This window comes from Panthera uncia, chromosome B1 (genome assembly GCF_023721935.1).
Source record: "Panthera uncia isolate 11264 chromosome B1, Puncia_PCG_1.0, whole genome shotgun sequence".
In the NCBI taxonomy this organism is placed as follows: Eukaryota; Metazoa; Chordata; class Mammalia; order Carnivora; family Felidae; genus Panthera; species Panthera uncia.
This window is the reverse complement of record NC_064811.1, coordinates 25641025-25665101: the sequence shown is the minus strand read 5'-3', so window position 1 is coordinate 25665101 and position 24077 is coordinate 25641025. Positions and strand designations below refer to the sequence as shown.

Genomic DNA, 24077 nt, shown 5'->3' with positions numbered 1-24077 from the left:
CAATCCTTGGCAGAATCCAATATTATTCATTGAGAATTGTGTTCAGCTGAGGAGGAAACAAAGACTCATATGAAAACTGTAGTTTCCTTACACAGCAGTTATGTCTATTGTCTCTCACTAGCATGTTACCATGTGGCTACAATTTCTATTCACAGACCAATTATTTTTCATTTCCTTGAAAATTAATTTACAAATATGGATTTGGTCTGTCCTATACCTAAGGCATCACTGTAGTAACTTTTTTCATAACCTACGGGTCCGTGTGTTAAATCCAGATTCTGATGAATCTCTTCGTGGCAGGATCCAAGCTTACGTCCACCACAAAGAGGGTATAAAAATGTCTTAAGATTCTATGCAGGCCACATTTTCAGAAGTCCCCAGGAGAAAAGTTATTACCTGCTTCCTTTGCTCTCACATACATATCACCAAGTTCCTTCTCAGAAATGCCCACTCTCTTGAACCACCACTTTCAATGATGTCATATCTCCTCTAGATAAAACAGAAAAATTATACTATACCACATGAAGCCACCAGTAACTTTGAAATATTCGATCATAAATAAAATCATACATTAAACTTTAATAGTCTAGTCTGGATTCTTACTATTGCACTGTCTTCTGCTTGAAGGAAAAGTTTTCACTTCACCTTCTTTTATAATTATTTGCAGCTAATATCCTTTATCTCCTGATCAATCAAGAACACAATAAAATAGAAACAGTCAATGATTTTAGGCTGATTGAAATATATATTTACATAGTGTAAAGAAACATTTGTTTTTCATGCTTATTGTGCCTCTTCTCAAAAAATAGTTTAAAAAGTGTCAGAAACCTATGTGTATACACCCATATATCATATTTTACAAAGCTTCTTGATTTTAGCTTCTTGGATATATATCAGGCTATTTCTGCTCTTCTCAAGGTATGCATATGGGATCTCCCTATACTTTTCTCCTCATAATACAATTTAAAAAAAAAAAAAAAAACGGAGGGTGAGGCATTTAATCATTGATAGCCAGAAATTATTAGTTAAGTAACTTCTTCTGATTATTGTTTAAATTCTTTTCATGACTAATCAAAATGTTATGTTTTACTTCTTTTTTTTAAGTGGATTTCTATTTTTGGGGGGGTGGTTAAGTGGCAGAGAGAGAAAGAGTTAGATACAATCCCAAGCAGGCTCCACACCGTCAGTTCAGAGCACGACGTTAGGTTTCATCTCACCAACCGTGAGATCATGACATGAGTCAAGTTCAAGAGGTGGACGCTTAATTGAGGCACCCAGGAACCCCCTGTTTTACTTATTTTTAGTTTCAAAAATCTCATGTTTGTCTGGCCCATATACTCATTAAGGAAATAGTGCTTCCAGCCCCCCTCCCTCTCACCTTCAAATGGAGATTCTATTTTGAAAAAAAATTTTTTTTTAACGTTTATTTATTTTTGAGACAGAGAGAGACAGAGCATGAACGGGGGAGGGTCAGAGAGAGGGAGACACAGAATCTGAAACAGGCTCCAGGCTCTGAGCTGTCAGCACAGAGCCCGACGCGGGGCTCGAACTCACGGACCACGAGATCCTGACCTGAGCCGAAGTCGGCCGCCCAACCGACTGAGCCACCCAGGTGCCCCTGGAGATTCTATTTTGGAATGCTCAACACTCCCTAGATCCACTTCCTACGAATGGCCTTCTTTCTGTGGAATTTCTTATCTTGTCAGACTAGTTACTTTAAAGTTTGTACCATAAAACAAGGAGTAAGGAGAGAATAAGTGTAGAACAAGCAAAAAGAGAAGGTTTTGAATGATGATGGTTAAGACAGGATAGGGGATTAGGGGATTTTGAAATGAGAGAGGCTTAGATGTATCTGTTCTCTAAGGAAAAAGGAAAAGAAAAGGAAAGTGGAATAAGGTGTCTGCAGAGAGTCTCCTCATAGAGAAGAAAATATACACAAAAAAGTTAGACTATTTTGAAATTATTTCTGTTTTTCATATGTATATTTTATATGCAGAGACTAAACTTATGGGTCAATATTACATATCATGTAGTATAAAATCTGGGAACATTTCTCAGAGAGTTTATAAATGATTTTGAGTTTGGGACCATAGTTTTTTGCAAAATTAAGTCCACTAATTTTATCACATAGGAACGGGCAAGGCTTGCAGGTTTCAACAAGTTAGCCTGATTCCACTTCTAAGAAATGAAATTTCTAGAAGTTAATTAATCTAAAACATTCTGACTGTTTCTTTGAATTTCATGAGATTCAACAGGATGTCCCCTGAACTCTTTTCTCGGATCTGCTCTGAATGGGCTTTTTTCTTGAAAAGTAAACCCTCTTTATGACAAGAGAGCTACCTTCTATGCATTCCACTCTTTTGGGTCAATTTACAGTAGCAAAACTGATGATGCTGTCGAGCTCCCTGCTGTCAGGATAGCTCAGAACTGAAAGAAAATGCTGAGATCTGCTTTCTTGTTTTGAGCCCAAAGGAGGTGAAATTTCATTATGTATTTTTGGTGGATGCTATTGGTGCCTTTGGACAATAGAGGCTACCTGCACGGAAATATTTCACCTCCTTCCCCCCCACCTCCGTTTCTGTCACAAATACTACACCACCTCCCTTCCCAAAACACATAACCAGGGAAATAAAGGGGCAGAGAAACTGGCCCCCTTACCTCGAGGTGACAACAACCCTGAATTAGAATCTGCACCCTTGAGCTTCCCCTGGGATCACACTGAACCTGAGATTTCTTTCTGGGGAAGATATTCTAAGATAGTTTCATCAAAAAAAAAAAAATGCACATGAAGGTTTTGTAATGACAGATGCATTAAAAATAATTATTTCAAATTACATGATTTATTAATATTATTATTAATAATCATTATTAATTCACTTTTAAAACCCTTTTTTAATGTTTATTTATTTTTGTGAGAGAGAAACAGAGCACGAGCAGGGGAGGGGTGGAGAGAGGGAGACAAAGAATCTGAAGCAGGCTCCAGGCTCTAGGTGTCAGCACAGAGCCCGACGCGGGGCTCAAACTCACGAACTGTGAGATCATGACCTGAGCTGAAGTCAGATGCTTAACCGACTGAGTCACCCAGGCGCCCCTTAATTCACTATTTAAATGATAAATGTAACATACGTGTGTGTATGTATATGTATTAGGAGAGTATTTTCTCATAGTGCATCCTGCATTATCCTAATATTGTGCCCAAGAAAAATGTTATATTTCAATATTTTCTGTGATTAGAATGATTTTTTTCTGTAGCAAAACACAGATTGAAGATGAAATTCCGTGATATACCAAAATCATTTCACACTGTCAAGATTGGACTCCAGATCTTTGAGAACCTGACCCACTGCCATTTTGTTTAAAATTCAAATTTGGGAAATATTTTCTGAATGACAAGTTATATGCCCCGTACATTAAAAAAAAAAAAAAAAAAAAAAGTGCTCATTAATTGTTTGTTGACTGAACAATACATAATCAATAGGTATGTAGATTGTCATGCTGTCAGACTATGATTAATGCCAAGTGCCCAGTTCACTCTTGTTTGTCATTTTTTCATGACTTCCTTCAGCAATGGGGCACCTGGGGGGTCAGTTGGTTAAGCGGCTGACTTCCGCTCAGGTCATGACCCCGCGGTTAGTGAGTGCGAGTCCTGGTTCGGGCTCTGTGCTGACAGCTCGGAGCCTGGAGCCTGCTTTGGATTCTGTGTCTCCCTCTCTCTCTGGCCCTCCCCTGCTCGCACTCTGTGTATCTCTCTAGAAAATAAACATTAAGAAAAATTAAAAAAAAAAAAAAAGAATTCCTTCAGCAATTTGGCCTGCTCTAATCACTTTCTTATCAGTTTAATTTACCCAACCACGAAACAAATTGCTCTTTCTTTGCCTTTATTCGCTTTTTTCTGAAGTCATTCCTTTCTGTAGGCATTCTGTAGGCCAATAGAAACTAATAGTCTACTAAGTACCACCACCTCTGCCAGTCACTAGGGACATACCGGTGAATATGACTGACTTTAAAACAGCCTCAAAAGTATCACCCGTAGGATGGTCAGAATTATTTAGGATAGGGACATATATATGGAACATTCTCCTACTCTGTCTTTGGGTGTGAGAATCAAGAGAATGATTAGTTCTGCATTTTTGCAAACTTGAAGAATGTGTAACAAACCATCTCCCACAGAGTCAACCTCTCAAATGACCTTCCATCTCCAAGGCAACCAAATGGTTTTTCTAGACTTGAAAGAACTTTTCCAGCTTAGATGCATCACATCCTTACCAAACAACTTTAAGTATGAAATTAATCCCCATAATAGGCTTATGTACTCTGTTCCTCATATACCTTTTTTGCATTTGAATGTGTTCACTCAATAGTATTTGACTAATTGTTTATGAGATGTTCACTTAATCTTTTATGTATGCTTCTTTCACATATTGGCCGAGTAGTTGTTGTTGTTGTTGTTGTTTTTAAACCAAAGGAAGCTATTAGGCTCTTTTGTATTTCTACTGATTTACAGATAATGTGATCCTTTGATGTCTTTCAGAGGGTAATGCATGAGCAGTATTAAAATATTCTAAGACAGATGTCTGTGTCTGAAAAGGTTTACATTTACGTTCTAAAGGTGCTGATGGTTGAGCAGACATTACATAGCTTATTCCTTCAATTAAAAATAAACATTACTAGGATTGTTTTGCTCTTAGATGTTTTTTTAATAGACTCTGTTCTGATAGTTCCTAAATTTTCTATTCTCTGTGTTATGACACTTAAAATAAGCATGAAGTATACAGATTTAGCATATAAATATATGACTCCTAACCTCTTTCACTAAGTTTGGTAAAAAGTTCTTTTTTTTTTTCTTTCCTGAATTAAAATTACTGTCACATGTACTGAGACAATGGCTTAACATGTCATGCAAAATAAAATTCACGAACAGAACTAAAATTGTAAAGTAATAATCACTTTCTATAAGAGGAACCCACATAGATTGGCCAGTTATGTTCTTCTTTAGCTGTTGTTATTAGAACCACCAAAAGTAATTTTCAACAATCTATGAGTTGATTTTAATTCTGAGTACACCTGGGATCCTGATTATCAATTATATTTGCTATCATTTTAAACTAATGTAGGCACAGGTGATAAATTTTCAAATATTTAAAAAACATTCTAAATATTTGTGTAAATAAATACCAAAAAGTCAGATATATGCTTCTTTTATAGAGGGTTGGATATTAATTTAGATGGGTGCAGATAGGGATTATAAATATGTAACACAGATTCCTCTGTCTTTTAGGAATTACATGGAATTTGAACAAAACCAATTCTAAATGAAGACACGCATATGCTTCCCATTATCTCAGAATTTGTTAGTGGTAATGAGGCATATACATGGGATAGAGATTTGCTTAAATTTCTTCAATTTTTCTCTGACTCTGAGTTACTTCTATTGAAATTGTTTAGTTTATGGAATATTTTCTCCTTTTATGCGGCCATCCTCTTTTCCTGCAGTATTCACGTTAAACATCTCCCTTATGTCTTTATTCTCTCCATAACAAACAAAACGAGAATATAAAATGATAGGTGATATAGAGGATATAAAAAAGAAAAGATTGAAAAATCACCCCTCCAAATATGAATTTCATTACTGACGTCCTGTTTTTCAGCTACACTATCACCAGGCCTTTCTCACTGGCTACCGTAACTACGGGAATACAGATTTCTTTTTTTTTTTTATTGTGCCTCTTTGTCTTTCCATCCATATTTCTATTTTCTATCCCCACATACTTATTGAAGTCCTCTGTGCAAGAGTATGTCTAGCTCACTCTTTCCCCTTGTGTTCGACGTTTATACTTCCACAAGAAAGAAGATCCGAATGCTGAATCAGAATTCTGATCAGAATGCTGTCTCAAAAATACTTTCTGCATTTCAAGACTCGTGTCCATGGTGAGTGCTGTAGGTACCCATGAGACCCAGGAATTCTACAAATAGCCAAGAAATCATTCTCTTTTATTTAGGTCCGAAGACAAACTTTTGCAGAAATGCAGAATCAGAGTGCCGAATGCCTGGGTAGGTCATCTGAAGACAATCTCTGATATATGGTACTAAGCACACATCAAAGAAAAGTTAACGTGGGTCAAAATATAGCACAACCTCTATAACTCCTGTAGGTGAACTCATTCTTTTTTCTCTCAGTAGTTTAGGAATGGGTGAATCCATCCCTCGTATTCAACTTCTTCTGTTTGAAATATGTAGATGGATCGATGTTTTCCTGATTGACACTAAGTAATTCAAATACATGCATGCTACTGTTTACGTCATGTTTTACATATATCCTCTGGATATTTAATTTAGGGTAGCATTCCCATTTTTTACAATAGTGATAATTTTTAAAAATATGTTTATTTATTTATTTATTTTTTTACTAAGGTTAAGGTTGCACAACCTCTGTAATTAACAGCATGTAGAGTGTATTAAATGCACCTGACTTTATTGAGAGTTTCTTTGGGAGCTGGAAATTCGCAAGTATTCTCTGATATATTGTCAGAGGCCTTTGTGTGTATTATATGTGTGTGTGCATCTGCTGTGGATTTGCTCAATTAAGGTGTAAACTTCTCCTCTTTTTATTGCCTAAGTTAGGATATTTCCAAAATTCCTATCTACACCAAGAGAGCACATAAATGAGATAATACCCTGTCTTATGCTAAGACTGCTGTGTTCTGTGTTAGTTTGGAATGCAGTTAGTAAGCTGCGATGTAGAAAACAAAACCAAAAACAACTAATTCAGCCTTATTTTATGACATTTCTGTACTAGGGTTTTTAATGTACAATCGTTTATAGAAAAAAAAAAAAGTTGATATTTTGCTGCGAAAGGACAATACATGATTAAAAGAAGAAGGCTCCAGAAACATCACTTACAGAGTTGAAAGTATGAAGAATCACCTATTTTGTTTGTCCAAAGTATATTTAATAGCATAGTATTTTTGTTTCTTTGTTTGTTTTTTGCTGTGTTTATTATGGTGACAGACACTCGGTTTCAGAGAAACATAGGTGATTTACAATAATGGTGTAATTTCCTGGAATGCTTAAATGGATAACATTTAAACTTTCTTCCTTAGGAGATTTTTTCAGGGCAAAATCATTTAATCTGACCTCTCCTTTGAATTTTTTTAAATATTTATTTATTTTGAGGGAGAGAGAGAGAAAGAGAGAGAGGGAGAGAGAGAGAGGGAGAAAGGTCACAAGCAGGGGAGGGGCAGAGAGAGAGGGAGACACAGAATCCAAAACAGCACAGAGCCTGCTCAAACCCAGGAACCATGAGATCACGACCTGAGCCAAAGTCAGATGTTTAACCCACTGAACCACCCAGGCGCCACCACTCCTTTGATTTCTAAACTTTCTAGCCAGAGAGTATTTCTATCTTCATGCGAGGAACTCAGTAAATCCTAAGTAATATATTCTCATCTTTTTTTTTTCTGAGATATTATTTATCTCCTTGTTACTTCTATTCCTTTGAGCCAAATAAATTGATTATTTTTACCTGACGGCTCTCCAAATATTTAAAGAAAGTAAAATTAACCAGCAAAAAGGAAGAGATATGTGAGACAAAAAAATGTTAAGAATTTTCAAGTCTTTTGAAGGTAATCAATACCGTGTATACCAAATACATCTTAAAAACCTCACAAAGGTTTTTCAAGGATATACATACTCATTCGGGCTCTGTGTAATATGGATAAAAATTTGGGGAAAGTGACAAAATAAATTGAACTCGTCTTATTAAAATTCACTGAACTAAGTGACTAATGCAATTGCCAACCACGCAAACAAAAGTTCTCAAGTGATTCCTATATTCACAATAGGGATACAAGGTAAGCACAACCTAATGACTTGATTAGGGGACAACGTGGGCACATACATTAGACTAGTCACTGAAATTACCCTGGGAAAGATTATTTTCTCACAATACTAGCTTTAGGTAACTGCATAGACCAGTGGTTTTAAAACGCGTGGTTCCTGAACCAGCAGCATTAGCATCACCTGGGAACTTGGAGGAATACAAATTCTCAAGCCTCTCAGTAATCACACCTAATCCAGAACTCACGTGGTGAGGTCCATGGGGGTTTAGCAAGCCCCCCACGTGATTGTGAACCATGGGGTGATTGGAAACAATTGATATGAAATACAGTTTTCTCTAAGTTTTGGCTGTATTTGCACCTTTAAAAAAGGCCAGTGATGTGGGTCCCTGGATGGCTCAATCGGTTAAACACCCTTCTGCCCAGCTCAGGATCTCACGGCAGGAAGCATGGGACTCTGCGCTGACAGCTCAGAGCCTGGAGCCTGCTTCTGTGTCTCCCTCTCTTTCTGCCCCTCCCCGGCTCACACTGTCTCTCTCTCTCTCTGTTTCAAAAATAAATAAACATTAAAAAAAAGACAATGATGCTGCCAATATTAAATCCAATTGATGTAAAGACATAATTGCTCCCCTACCCCCACCCTGTGTCAAAGTGGTCAATAATGTAAAAATGTAAATGTAATAATAATAATGTAAAAATCTTGGCTCCCCTGAGGGTCAGCTGCACCCCAGCAGGCTCTAAGGCTAGAGTGATGGTGATGGTGCTGTGGGGCCAAAGAAAAGACTCGAAGGTAATTGACATATACATTTATTGAGGGAACTGAATAAATCCAAAAGCCGCCAACTGGACAAAATTCTGCTGCTGAGATCTACATGCAGTAAAATTTTCTATCAGGACAATTTACCCTGGCCACTATCAGTGGTCCTTCTGCTCCTTACCTGGCCAGCGTTTCCAGGGGATCAACACCGGAAACCTGGACATTCTTTGTTATAAGGGAAACACTCCAGGTTGGCCATCCCCAGAACCCCTGACCTTAAACACTGAACAACATGTATTTTTGCACATTGTATTTGATGGCAACCTACAAAGAGGACTGGATCTCGACATTTTCAAGAGAGTGATTACCAGGAGCATCCAGCGTGTGTTTGCACAAACTATCTAGTGTGTACCATACATCTGATCTCCAAGGGTAATAAAAACACAGTCCTCCCTTCTTCCTAACACTACACTCTCCCAGAGATGGGCCAGAATTAAGGGAAAGAGATTTCTTGTCCCATTCTTCCTGGAACTAACACTTTCTTGCAGAACAGTGTTGCAGTAGTGTGGTAAATACATAATCAATGGTTCAAAACACGAACTCTGTTTATGGGGTATGCAGATAGACTTTTTAAAAAACTATCGGTTATTTGTGCATTTCATGTTCACTTGTGTTGATTAAAACACCCATTGATGTTTTTGTTTCCCTTTGCTATGGATTGACAACTCAGTAAATTTGTTAGTAATATTCTCTGTCACAAATTCTCTCTTAGTCTATGTTTGGTCTAGACTGGATACCTTTGAAGCGATTTTTTTTTCCCAATGACTATATCCCTTAATCTAACTGATTTTTATATTGCCTTTTAAAATTTCTGCTCATTTTGCTTTACAACTTATTATTCTTTTGTTGGTGGAACTATGCCTTCACCTGCTTTGTTGAGTAACTTAAACATGTTTCTTCAAAGACTTTGAAAAGCCTCGTACATTTCATTTCATTGTCAGGATTGTTGGCTATTTTCCTAAATAAGACAATGTTTCATGTTTTGAAATTACTTCCTGGGATCATTTCTGTTGCTATAGTTTAAGGGCCAACATCATTTAATCTGGTCGCTCCTTTGATGCTTGAGACCCTTTTTAGACAACGTAGCCCATGTAAGAGTCCTATATCCACTCTCCCACTCTTTGAATGATGGTTGATTCACTACATCCTGAGCAATACTTTCAAATCATTTACTTTTTGATCAATTATTTATTCCTTTTGTTTTATTTGTTTCTTTTTGTTCTCCTCATCCTTCCATGGCCAATAGTTCCACAGTCACCCCCGCACTCCTGTGCTCTTCTCTGCCATTTCAAATGGCATTTGACAGCTCCTGTCTATGGGGACATTGGAGAGAATACAGGCCCAATCAAAAAGCTAGTGGGCAGTTTGGTTCACTTCCTAAGTATGGCTAAGCATGGGTCCGCCAGCTTCACAAAGCCAACAGCTTGCTAAAATCTGCATGAACTGGTAGTTGGAAACAGTTGTTTTGTTTCGTTTTGTTTTGTTTTGTTTCTTTTTGTTTCGTTTCCCCATTAGACTTCTTTTTCCACAATGGGAGCACATACCCACACCCTATAAATATCTTTTCTGATTTATTTTCACCTTTGAAGTTTTAATTCCTTTACCCTGCAGATGCTAAATTTTAAGCTCCCACTGTCTGTCTATCCCTTGACCTGAACCTGACAATACATCGGCTTCAGTCCTTCCTCCCGCTTTATAGTGTTATTTCACCTTCTGCTCGTAAATATGTTTCACCTTGTTCTTTGTATTGCTTTAGCTACTTAGTTTCCTTTCTTACTTTATCTTTATCTTACTTTATCATTGTTATGTATTTAAAGCGGAAGGAGAGTATCAAGGAAAAGAAAGTTTAAGAACATCTTAGCCCGAAATCACTTACTATGAATTTGCAAACATGAGTCATGACTTTCTATGGAAAAACCACTAGGTGGACATGAAACCCGTAAGTTAATGGTTCTGTTCAGCAGCAAGCTGCAGGGGATGAGTTAGGAGCCAAACCGACACTTGAAATGTAGAGATATTCAGGCGTCAGGAGGACAAATGGCTGAAGTGCCACCTCGGACCATATGCTTTGTGCTCAAAAGACAACCACAACACCAACAATCACAGTTAATGACAGAAGTCTAATATCTCAAAGTACTTAAGAATATGCTATAGAAGTAAAAGAGGAACTAACAAGAAAGAAAACATCTCTATACATCAAGAGTGAAGCCATCAAGATAATTCTCTGTTCTGTCTTTGGTCATGAAATGTGGGCACATGATATCAAATGCCCCTGACCTGTGAGGCATCTCAGTCTATCAGTAGGGCCAAGATAACAGCAGTAGACTCTGCCTCGTGGCGTTATTAATCTATGTTGCTCCTGCCATCATTGCTTGTGTTCAGTGATCTTATCCCCTATTTGTCCTGGTTCAAGCAATGCCTTGCAATAAATATCCGTAAAACCACAGTGCTTTAAATACATTCTTTAGACCAGAAAAATTAAAACTGGCCCATACTGGGGGGCTTGCCATTCTTGATCTTGGCTTGAAAAACACTTCCAGGAACCAAGAAATGGACTCTTAACTATAGAGAACAAACTGATGGTTGCCAGAGAGGAGGAGGGTGGGGAGATGGGTGAAATAGGTGACAGGGATTAAGGAGGGCACTTGTTGTGATGAGCAACAGGTGTTGTATGAAACAGTTTAATCACTATATTGTACACCTAAAGCTAATGTTACATTGTATGGGAACTAGCTGGAATTTAAATAACATCTTAGCAAATAAAAAAAAAAAAAAGAAAAGAAAAGAAAACGAAGAAGACTGCCAGGAAGTTATAAACCATTACTAATAAAGGTATTAGGCAAAGTTCAGAGATAACATTTTAAGATTGATTCAGAGAAAGGTATTCAATACTTCCAGATCAAATGCTTTTGTAAACAACATATTTCAAACAACACTGCATTAAAATGGATTTCGTTGGACTTTAATTTCATGTTTCAGAAAATAACAAAGGCAATTTCCAGCATATTGATCCCAAGAATAAAATATTTGCAAAAGGACATTTTTGAATCATACACTTACTTTGATTAACACATTTATCCTCTGTATATTACATGTCTGCATGTAGTAACTTTTAGAAATTTCTCCAACTGCATTCCAGTGTCCTCATCCATTCTGAATTATCTGAAGGGAGAGCACAAACTGGAAAAGATTCAAATCGATTGCAAAATTTGTCACGAGTGATAATCTCCAATTCTTGCTTGTTTATAGGGATTAGCTCGTCAGCTTTGTTCTCTTAGAGTGTTTTTGAGTGTGATTTCTTCAGCTTCAGTATGTCGTGACTTTAAAAACTATAATCTTTATTTTCCCAGGTTACAATGTTATTAATGAAATGGACATCCTTTCAAACTTGGAAGAAAAATACAGTCCAGTGAGTGAAAGCAGATGACGGTGTGTCAGTCCTCTCTTGCTGAGTTATACAAGCAAGGTTTTGTCCAAGTTGCAAACTGATGTATGTTCAGGGACTAAGAAATTCATACAATAAAGAGAAATGAAGCCCTTAGCAAATTGGGGGTGCCATATCACCAGAAGGTGGAAAACATCTGAGACTGTACAGATTCATTACTTTTAGATCCATTACTTGGTCCACAGGTTGCTTAATTTATCCCTAATTCCACTGAAAACTTTTTTCTTTGAAAACAATCAACAAAAATAAAATCTTTTGTCTTTCATTACTCTTATATTTACTCTCATTAAAAATTGGTGAGACTTAAGACATTACAGAGAATTGTGTACTATCTAATCTCACACTGTTATCTCATATAAATCTATGAATCTTATGTTATCACTTATCTCCAAAGGTTGCATATAGGAAGAACTGACCTCTTCAATTGAAACATAATAATAATAATAATAGTAATAGTAATAATAATAATAATGTTATCTCTTAATCTTCCCTGCAAATTAATTTATGACGGATGATATTTCCAAATTTTATTAAGATTTTAAATTAATTTAGATGTATGTATACATTTAGCATGACAAAGAGCAAATTATACTAATTTCTTCATTGCTGATAGTATGCTTTTAGTTTTTATGAGTCAGGGTATGCTTAAGAGGCAGCCAAAATTATTACTGTTTCGGTAAGAAGTTCATCAGTGCTTAAATGTAGTAGGTTAACTAATCTCATCCAAAAAAGTTTGGCAGGAACAACTACTTGTGGATGTATGTTTACACCGACCGTCTCAGTCAAAAAACGATGTTACTTGAAATCAAGTTTTCTCAAACGTGGACCTAAAGAGGTTTTCATATGACCAAGAGAGGCAACTCACCTTTGTCATTTTTGCATTCAACGTGTCATCCTGTGGTCTCTAGTATTTGTGTCCCCAAGTTTTTCCATGTCCAGGCACCTATTTTAAAAGTAAAAGCAAGAATAATAAGTTCAGACTTCAAGCAGATAAGAGGAAACTGTTTTCAGGATTTGTAAAAAATGCAAAAATGATAAGAGCTACTATTAGTGCCTGAATATTAGATATGCATTTTGTCAACCAAAATAGATTTTATGTAGCATTAAGTTTTATAACATACATGTCAGGAAGAATATTGGTTTAGTTTGGAAACAACTTTTGGTGGATCTATTGATGCTTTAGCTTATTAAAATAAGTTGGAAGGCAAAAATATTTGCATTTAAGGGACATATTTGGAATATCACAGTATTTATCAAAGCATCTATTCTCCTTTTTTAAAAGAAGTTTCATGGTTTATTTTATGCTTTCTCTAAACCCAACATGGGGCTCAAACTCAGGACCCTGAGGTCAAGAGTGGCACACTCTTTTGACTGGTCCAGCCAGGCGTCCCGTCCCTATTCTCCTTGTAATAAAGAAATCTTTACTCGTTACCTACTGCAATAAAGTGTGTACTTTTCAGGTATATCCTCATCCTCTGGGGTCCACCACTGACCATGCCTCTACATGCATGGTTCTGCTCTCAGGGCCTTTCTTGCATCTTTCACTCCAACTCTGACCCTTTCCTTCCAGGGTGGTGGTATTTCTATTGGTATAAAACTCACCAAATTTTGTCTTTCTCTTGTACAATTCATGAGAGTCGAAGCGATCAGCTAAGAAGGTATTCTACAGATCTTTCCCAGATAACTGCATTTCTATTTCTGGCTTCTGCAGAAGTGGTTGATTGGATCCATAAGTTACACACCTAATCTCTTTGCCAACAATTGCCTGGCCTCAATCTTCGTGTTCTCTTCAGAGCACATTTTGTTGTTTTTTTATGATAGGAATAGGCTGAGAATTTTCTAAATCACCAAGAGGCGGTTTTTATTTGCTTAATACTTTATTCTTCAATTTGTACCTTTCTTCTCATACTTTTTTCTATAAGCAATAAGGGGAAAACAGGTTGCTCCTTCCACACTTTGTATCAAAATCTCCTCTGTGAACTATCCAAGTTAATCACTTATAAGTTTTGCTTTCCATTAGAAACTAGGACATTATTTGTCCACGTTCTCTGTCAAGGATCTCCTTTCCTCCAGTGTCCAATAGTATGTTTGTTATTGCCTTCTATGATCTGATCTCATCAGAAGGACCTAATCGGTGTTCTTCTCTTGTATTATAACTGCCAGGGTTTGCTTTTTTTTTTTTTTTTTTTTTTGGCAGGGGGTGGAATTAACAGCTCAAATACTGTGAAAAGAATCACAGTGAATGTACTCACCACTCAAATGTGATTGTGAGACTGCTGACATGTTTTTAATATATAAAGCGTTAATCATATCACTGGGGGACTCACTGTGGGTGGGAAGGCCCTGAGAACGGCTAATATGTCCTAGGTTAAAGTTAAAAAACATTGAAATCCAAAGATTACTCATGAGTAGAGTAACAATATTAAAAATTCATAACTCATAGTTTTAAATAAGCATAAATCATTATATATGCAATAATGTTAAAAATTTCCAAATATCCAAAAAGAAGTAATTTTGTATTTCAAGCAAGGTGACTGTAGCAGCCATGGAAGTGTGCCACCTACATCTTCTTTCAAGAGAGAACGTGCTGAGAGCCATGTGGTTACCTGACTGCCTTACACTATAGAGCTAAAGCCAAGTCTAATGCATGTATGAGATTTTCACTGACAAAGCATAGCAGGGGTACCAGACTCCAGGTTACTTCCATCCAAGTAGGTGATGGGCTCTTCTAATGGGCAGTCTTTGCCTTGAAGTATTCCACTGACCTAGTTGAGAAATTCTCGGAAATGAACTGCAGTCTGAAGCTCCTTTACTGAACCCTCTTCTCTTCCAGGCTTTCCTTGTCCACTGCTGTACCCTTTGCCCTTTAATAGTTACAGTTGTTTCGTCCTCAAAATCCTTTGCACTCCTAATTACTTCCTGTGTCACCCAAACTGTCAGAATATTTATATCCAATTAATTACAGCTAACTTTACATATAGGTCAAGTTCCACATGCAATCATTTTTTCCCCCTTTTTCTACATTAGAAAAGCTAATGTCCAGAGGCTCCTGGGTGGCTCAGTTGGTTAAGCATCCAACTCTGGATTTTGGCTCAGGTCATGATCTCGAGGTTGCAGATGGAGCCCCCCTGGGGCTCCACACTGGTCGTGGAACCTGCTTGAGACTCTCTCTCTCTGCCCCTCCCTTGCTCACTCTCTCTTTTTCTAAAAAAAAAAAAAAGAAAGAAAAGAAAAAGAAACAGAAACAGAAAAAGAAAAAGGAAAAAGAAAAAGAAAAAGAAAAAAAAAGAAAAAGAAAAAAAGAAAAAGAAAAAGAAAAAGAAAAAGAAAAATTTGTGCTCAGTTAGATGTTTACAGTAGTACTTGGTGGTATTGAATAGTTTCCTGTATTCAGATTGAATATGGATCCAGAAATTTTTTTTTAATTTTTTTTAAATTTTTTTTTTAACGTTTTATTTATTTTTGAGACAGAGAGAGACAGAGCATGAACGGGGGAGGGGCAGAGAGAGAGGGAGACACAGAATCGGAAGCAGGCTCCAGGCTCTGAGCCATCAGCCCAGAGCCCGACACGGGGCTCGAACTCACGGACCGCGAGATCCTGACCTGAGCTGAAGTCGGCCGCCCAACCGACTGAGCCACCCAGGCGCCCCTGGATCCAGAAATTTTGATGAGATTCACACTGAAATGTTCTTTATATGGCCTGGTTGCTGCTAAATCAATACCAACAGTTTAATCAGCAGTGAGAAAGGTGAACATTTCAGCCGGGGAGAATCCATGAATGGATGCATCCTAATGCAATCGCTGGATGCATTTGACTTGTGGAGTGAGTTTTCCTGTCCTGCTGAAGAATTTGCACATCATTGTTAATATGCCTCATAACCTGTCTTTGGTTTCTTGGTCTAAAAAATAAAGAAAATAAATTAGAAAAAGGTTGGACTCCAGAACCAAACTGTGGTAAGAAGTTCCTTATTAAGAACTTCCATCTTTGTAAGAAACCTGATTGCGGACATTAAAATTCATGATGACTTGATTCTGAAATTATGGATTCAGGTGATTTTAGAAGATGAACATATCGCTCATAAGCACTGCTTTAGGAAGCCATTTAAAATCATAAAAAAAGTATCTCTGCTGGTGTTATCAGTGTCAAAGAAAATGATATCTCATCTTTCATGTCATAACCCAGGAGGACACCTTTACCCTTTTCAGACAACATACTTCAATACATGCATGTCCTTTAAAGATTTTTAGGGGCGCCTGGGTGGCTCAGTCGGTTGAGCGTCCGACTTCGGCTCAGGTCACGATCTCGCCGTCTGGGGTTCGGGCCCCGCGTGGGGCTCTGGGCTGATGGCTCAGAGCCTGGAACCTGCTTCTGATTCTGTGTTTCCCTCTCTCCCTGCCCCTCCCCCGTTCATGCTGTGTCTCTCTCTGTCTGAAAAATAAATAAATGTTAAAAAAAAAAAATTAAAGATTTTTAAAAATACGTGTTAAAATTTTTCTAACTCTAAATTTTGTGTAAATATACACAAATTCACTGATCCTCTTCAACAAATTTAAAAACAGAAAGAGAAATAGACCAAATAACATCTGACCAGAATTTTTGTCAAGGGCTAGCATTCCCTTCTATGTATCTTTTCCTATCTTATTCACAATTTATGACTTTTCTACATACTGAAATCACCTAAGATGTTTTGATATAGTTAAGTACATGAGGAAAAAAATCTGTATCAACCTTATAATAGCATAACAAATGTCCATTTCTTAGGTTATTAAAAATAGTTATAATGTGCCCTTGTCATTTGTGTCTGCAATTAAACTTTGGTTAGTATTTTAATATATTTATAAAACTTTAAAAATTGGAGATTTGATTATTATTTTGTTCTATTATGTTTGCATTGTTTTCCCAGAGTTAAATTTTATTCTACGCATCTTTTTTTATGATAAATTACAGTCTCAATATATGCTGGTACCTTACCACCTAAGAATTCTACTGATTTTGAAGGTTTAAACATTTGCTAAGAGTAAGGTAATTTTGAGTGAGTTGTAGTATTCTGAAAGCAGTTTGGCTGTGGAAGTAACTTAAAAGTATGTGCGGTTTATTCTTTCCTTTTCTGTCTCTCTATCTACTTATAATCTTATTTGTGACTCAGAAAAATTAAAATACACGTTCCTTAATTTTAGTGGAGGTTCGAAGTATAACCCTATTTTCAGCAAGGACAGTATTTCTCAACAACTTCATAAATACTGCTTTTGGTCCCACAATATATCCTTCCTTAAATTTCTTCACATTTTAATGTATAAGCTCATAAATAATTTCATTCTGTGAGTATCCTACTTACCAAAGAGTTTAGATTGTTTATTACTATAGCAGTGAATAGAACATGTAAACTAAAAATGGTGTACAAAAGTAAGCTAAAATTATAATTACTGTGGTCAGCAGAGTCAATAAAAAATTATTGAGTACTTTCTGGTTAGCCCCAGGCTAGAAGTAGAAGATAAAGAAAGAAATGCTGCATATACGCTGGTCTCACATTATTGATATGTTAAAAAAAATGTTACAGGACAAAAGGCTAAGTGGAAAAGGAGAGATAAAATTAAAAAAAAAATGTTGCAGGAGAATAGGACAAAGAAAACTTATCTTCCTTCCTACATTGTTTCTTCCTCTTTTTTTTATATGTGGTTATAATGCTCTATATTTCCTTATGAATATAATATCTTGTTGAATATTTAACCCTGGAATGGAGTCATTGACCAGGGCATGTTTTCCTTTACTGGACTATTAAAATAATCCTCATCACCATGGTCTACAACATTTCTTAGCATTTATAATAATGATAAAGTCCTTGTTATGTTATTCTCATTCTCACAATGCTTGTAAACCTATTTGAAGACATTTTTAGCAGAGCTTGAGAAGGGAATACTTACCTGGGTTTTTCTCCAACTACTGATGTGATGAGGTTACATATTAGCGCAAACGTTTGCTTGCTAATTTAAGATAATTTGAATAATTCAAGATAATTTGAAGACAATGATCCCATCTCGAAGAATGCCTCAGTTTAATGTCACCTAAACAACAAACTCTCTAACAGCAGGGGATATATCTCCAGAATTTCGTTTATAGCCTATCAAATAATGGATGAATGGTTGCATTCATTAATGAATAAATTTTGAATATCGGAGCTGACCTTCTTCACATTATTTCTTAATTCCTGCCAGTAAATTATTATCAAAATTTCTGATTTTTTTCAAACTTAGTTTCATATGCATTTATAATACAAGAAAACAATAATATTTTGTTGAGACCAATTTTCTTGTTAGGAAAATCACTTGTCTTTACGTTTGTGAATATAGCTTCCTCAAGATTCAGTGGCTGACTCTAGATGTCTGGAATGTGTGAAACTAATATGTGAATTTTCATGTTACATCACCTTGGATTTGTTGAAGGCTTCTAACTATCGCAAGCTGTACAAGGCAAAGGAAGAGAGAGAAAAATAGCAAAGATTCCCTTCTTTGGATGTACTGAAATACCAGAAATGGAATTTTAAAGGTAGAAGAGAGCTTAGATGTTATTTAGTTAAAGTAAAGCACCATGCTATAACACAGAGATCTGTGTTAGATCTGAATTAATTCAGTTTTTCTCAGCTGGCTCAGGGCTGCACATGGATTTAATCCAGATCGCCTTGCCCAAATAATATCTATTCACATTCAATTAATCCACTTCCACTTTAGTCTCTCCAAATTGAAGTGCCCTGATAGTTTTCTTTGTTCTGCTTCAACAGTTTCTTACTATCCCCAATCATCTAGAAAATTGAAATTACTTTTTTTCTAGATCGTCCTTGCTTTTATATGCTTTTTTTCTTTACTAGAATTACAGAGATTATTTCGGATTTGAATGTGCTTTACAAAAAGCCACTTAACTACTGCCTTCCTTGATGGTTCATTGGAATTTAGATTTTCAGGTTTTTCTTTTATATATTTCGGTCAAGAGTAACTCTCTTCCAGAGTTTCATTTTGAGTCACAGGCAAGCGGTTGGCACAACGTAAATGGAAACGTTTTATGAAGAAATACGTAATCAATGAAAAATAAGGTACACTACTAAATGAACAAAATACATCATTTCCTAAAATATAGAGATATAAGCAGAGAAAATTTCTCAGAGAAATAGTAAAGAAGAACAAACGAATTCTATTTAACATATTTTGTTAGGCTACCAGAATATTGTTGGGCTTCCGAATGCATATGTATTTATTTTTAAATAATTAAAATGTAAAGAAGTGAACAAAATTTAAGGCAATTCCACCACAAAGAGAAAATAAGTGTTGTGTTTTTGGATATTTATGAATAATTCCTTTGTAGATATATGTTTACAAACAAAACTCAAATTGCAGTTTCAATTTAGTATCCAGAATTGTCACCATGCCTTATATTTCCTCTGCATTATATTCACATGGGATTAACAATGTTCCATAAATTTAATTATGACTTGTGGCAGGTTTCATTCAATGATGTACCATTATCTTGGAGGATGCTGTTTTCCCCTGGCTTCATGTTTCTCTGCAGGAGGGGATCTTGTTATGATACCTATCCTCAGTGTTTCTCCATATTCATGAATTTGAGAGAAAAACAGAGCTCTGTGTCTCAGCAACTTATGGGATATCTTTTGATATCTACCTGCCTACACGTATTATGTGTTGTCTTCTCTTTTGCATGCAGTGAAAAGGTCAGTCCCTTTTCTACAGAGGCTTGCAAAGACAGTGCCTGAGTGGCTGAACTTGCCTAATTCAAGTTTCCTGCAAATCTAAGGCCTATTGATTGTCCAATGATTTTATTTTTTAATGTTTATTTAATTTTGAGAGAGAGAGAGAGCGAGTGAGCAGGAAAGGGGTAGAGAGAGAGGGAGACACAGAATCTGAAACAGGCTCCAGGCTCTGAGCTGTCAGCACAGAGTCTGACGCCGGGCTAGAACTCACAAACCGTGAGATCATGACCTGAGCCAAAGTTGGGCCACCAATTGACTAAGCCACCCAGGCGCCCCTAATGATTTTACTTCTAATAAGAGATCATTTTGATTTTCATTCGCCTGCCTTCTTTTCCATTTCTCTGTTGGTTCCAAATTCTGGTGCAGGAAAGAGGAAGTCATTTATTAAGCTTTTTAAAACATCTAACAACACAATGTACTTATAAATTTATTTTGTGAAATATTTATTGGTTCTAATGTTCAATTACTCTAAATTAATATGATAAAATTTTGCAAATAAATTATTGCCTATATGAGAAATTATTTTAAATGAGAATTCCAGGAAAGGTATATTATGTCAAGAAGCATTAGGATTCGCAAGTTTCTTGATAAATAGTATAAAATTATTTTTTTAATTATAATTTAAACAGAATTTGAAGAGACAGCCCATTCATTATTCTTATCTATGTTGATCTCGGTATTTTTGAAAATATTGCTAAGTTGATCAAATATGTAATTATTTTTTCTGCATTTCATTGATTAGTGACATTGTAAAATATGAAGTGATTAATTAGTAATTTTCTTTTTCGCGTCCTCAAAAATTCTTCAAAGAATTAGAAGTACTACATGATCTGTCTTCACTCCATTAACTTTCTGCTCTCATTTCCTGTTAGTTTCCAATGTACTTATTAGGACCAGAGTGGCTTGTTTTTCAATGTGTTCATAAAAATTTCTATATGTATGTAGATTTTTTCTTTCTCCTGCCCAGAATTTTGATAATAACTTATATAGAGTTTGTATACTGTTATTTTCACGTGTCATCAGTTTTTATCATATGCTAGTACATTTGCTTTGGCAAATAAGATCTTTACAATGTACAGTGTTTCCATTCCCCTAGAATTTTTGTATGTGACATTAGTCCCAGTTATTTATGTTTGTATTTAGACAGCAATAAACATCTCTAATTTTCTTGTGAAAAATTTAAAACATCCTTATATATTGTTAATTTACTTTTAATAAGGTGGTTCGTCTAATCACTACCTCTCAGCAGTATAATTTATCAATTATTTTTAAAAATTAGCATACAATTATCATGATAGGCAATGAATAATGTATAGAATTGTTGAACGACTATATTGTACATCTGAAACTAACATAACACTGTATGCTAACTATAATGAAATTAAAATAAAAAACAATAAAAAATTAGCACATTTATTGTGAATAATATATTATTTATTCATTTTTTAATTGCTAGTATTATTTTTCTATTAGCAGTTTTTTGGGGAAGTACCTGTTTATTTCATTTCCCAGTTTTTAAATCATTATTAACAATCATTTGAAGTTTTAAAATACATAATTAACAATTTTGACTTCTTAATTGTTCAAATAATGTGTCACCTTTATTTCTTTGAATTTTTATTTACACCTTTAAAAAAGGTAACAATATATGTACATTTTGTTCCTAAAACTTTCTTTATGTTTTTCTTACGAAATATTTTTTCAAACTGATGGTAAGTTATAATTAGAATTTGATCCTGGTTGTTTTATGCTTTCAATTTTACATTAACCCTTCAATTTGGCTGGTATATGTTTGGATCATATAATGATCAGTTTCTTTCCAAAATACATTAATCAACAACATATTGCCTGCTTGTATCAGAATCTTATTTAGCATATACTCAGTTCTTGTATGTAAGGCCTATTTTCTTATATTTTACTAATTGCTTACCATTGATTCAGTACTCTTCCATTTTAGTTAAAGTTATTGTAATATTGATTATGCTTTTCTGTTTTATAACACCTGCTCCATTGTAGTCTAAAATTTTCTCTTTGGCATATGTCCACAGTATTTTGAAAAAAGTGAAACCTTTCTGTTGACATATCCAATATATTTTCTAAGTATTAGAGCTAGATTTTTTAAAGTATTAAATCATACATATTATAATATGCATATAATCATCCTTTATGTTTCATTATTTATACACTTTTGTCATCATACTGATTTTTACGTTTAATATTTTAAATTTTTTTAATGCTTATTTATTTTTAAGAGAGAGAGAGAGGGAGGGAGAGACAGAGTGTGAGTGGGGGGAGGGGCAGAGAGAGAATGGGAGATGCAGATTCCAAAGCAGGCTCCAGGCTCTGAGCTGTCAACACAGAGCCCGACGCGAGGCTCGAACTCATGGACCTTGAGATCATGACCTGAGCTTAAGTGGGACGTTTGACTGACTGAGCCATCCAGGCGCTCCATGTTTAAATTTCTAATAAATGTAATAAATGTTAACTAAAAAATGATATCAGATAGCTTTAAAAACAAATCTAAGCCTTTACTTTTCTTCTTGATTAGGCAAAAAAAGATACTCAGGAAATCATTGTTGAGACCCAGTTAATATTCATTATTGGGGAGGAAATTCACAAATAGACTTGCCCTACATTGTTGAGAAAATAGCAAAAGTGATCAACTGAAGAAACCATGATAAACCTCAGAAGAAGTATGAGGACATGATAAAATTCAAAATGAGTCACATTTAAGGATACGAATAAAAATCTTCTCATTACATAAATTACCTAATAAATGGGCATACAATATATATAACAATAATAGGCAGTCTTGAAAAAAATCTGTTAGATTAAAACAAAACTACCAAATGAAGCAAAAATTAAACTTGAAGGATTTGAAAATAAGCTGAAAATATGGATATCAAATTAAAACCTGCAGAATACATTGGCATTATTTAAAGGCACTATAGGGGCGCCTGGGTGGCGCAGTCGGTTAAGCGTCCGACTTCAGCCAGGTCACGATCTCGCGGTCCGTGAGTTCGAGCCCCGCGTCAGGCTCTGGGCTGATGGCTCGGAGCCTGGAGCCTGTTTCCGATTCTGTGTCTCCCTCTCTCTCTGCCCCTCCCCCGTTCATGCTCTGTCTCTCTCTGTCCCAAAAATAAATAAAAAACGTTGAAAAAAAAAATTAAAAAAAAATAAAATAAAATAAAGGCACTATAAAGAGACAGCAATTTCTTAGTGTTCAAGTTTTTATGTAAAGAAAGTCTAAAGAAAACCTTTTAAATCTAAAAGGAAAATACATAAATTTAAACGATTAGAGAGAGAAAACAAGCACAAAACAGAAATCCAGGAGGTAGAATATATTTGCAGTTAAATAATTGAAGAAAATTTGATGACAAGATAAATTGAAAACCACTGGATCACCCAAACCAACATAAACTAAAGTAAAAACAAAACCAAACCCAAAAACCTTTAAAAAGATCAACACCTGTATGTAACCAAATGAAAAAAAAAATACATTTTAGGGACACCTGGGTGGCTCAGTCGGTTAAGCGTCTGACTTCAGCTCAGGTCATGATCTCATGGTTCATGGGTTCGAACCCCACAACAGGCTCTGTGCTAACAGCTGGGAGCCTGGAGCCTGCTTCAGATTCTGTGTTTCCTCTCTCTGCTCCTCCCCTGCTTGTGCTCTGCCTCTCAAAGATAAATAAATGTAAAATAATAATTTTTTTAAAAAAAATTTAAATTACATTTCAAAATGTTCGCAATTATCCTTCAAAAAATTACATTAAAAAAATGAGGGGCTCCTAGGTGACTCAGTTGGTTAAGTGTCCATCCTCGGTTCATGATCTCGCGGTTTGTGAGTTTGAGCCCCAGGTCGGTCTCCATGCTGACAGCTCAGAGCCTGGAGCCTGCTTCAGATTCTGTGTCTCTCTCTCTCAAAAATAAATAAACATTTTAAAAAATTCAAAAACAAAACAAAACAAAACACAGTTATATTGGGCACCCGGGTGGTTCAGTCAGTTAAGCATCGGACTTTGGCTCAGGTCACGATCTCGGGATCCTGGTCTGTGGGTTTGAACCCTGCATGGGGCTTTGTGCTGACCGCCCAGAGCCTGGAGTCGGCTTCAGATTCTGTGTCTCCTCCTCTCTCCCTGTCCCTCCCCCCCTCACACTCCGTCTTTCTCTCAAAAACAAATAAACGTTAAAAAAAAAAAAAATGAGAAAAGCACACATCTGTC

General features: G+C 35.9%; 1 long non-coding RNA gene across 1 annotated transcript; it reads right to left on the bottom strand.

Annotated features, from left to right (window-relative positions):
• Window positions 1-5361: 5361 nt before the first annotated feature.
• Window positions 5362-16391, bottom strand: LOC125922694 (uncharacterized). The gene is made up of 3 exons (XR_007457745.1): window positions 16313-16391; window positions 12959-13040; window positions 5362-5527 (listed from the first exon to the last, which is right to left on the bottom strand). It is a non-coding gene; the product is annotated as an uncharacterized LOC125922694 (long non-coding RNA).
• Window positions 16392-24077: the final 7686 nt, after the last annotated feature.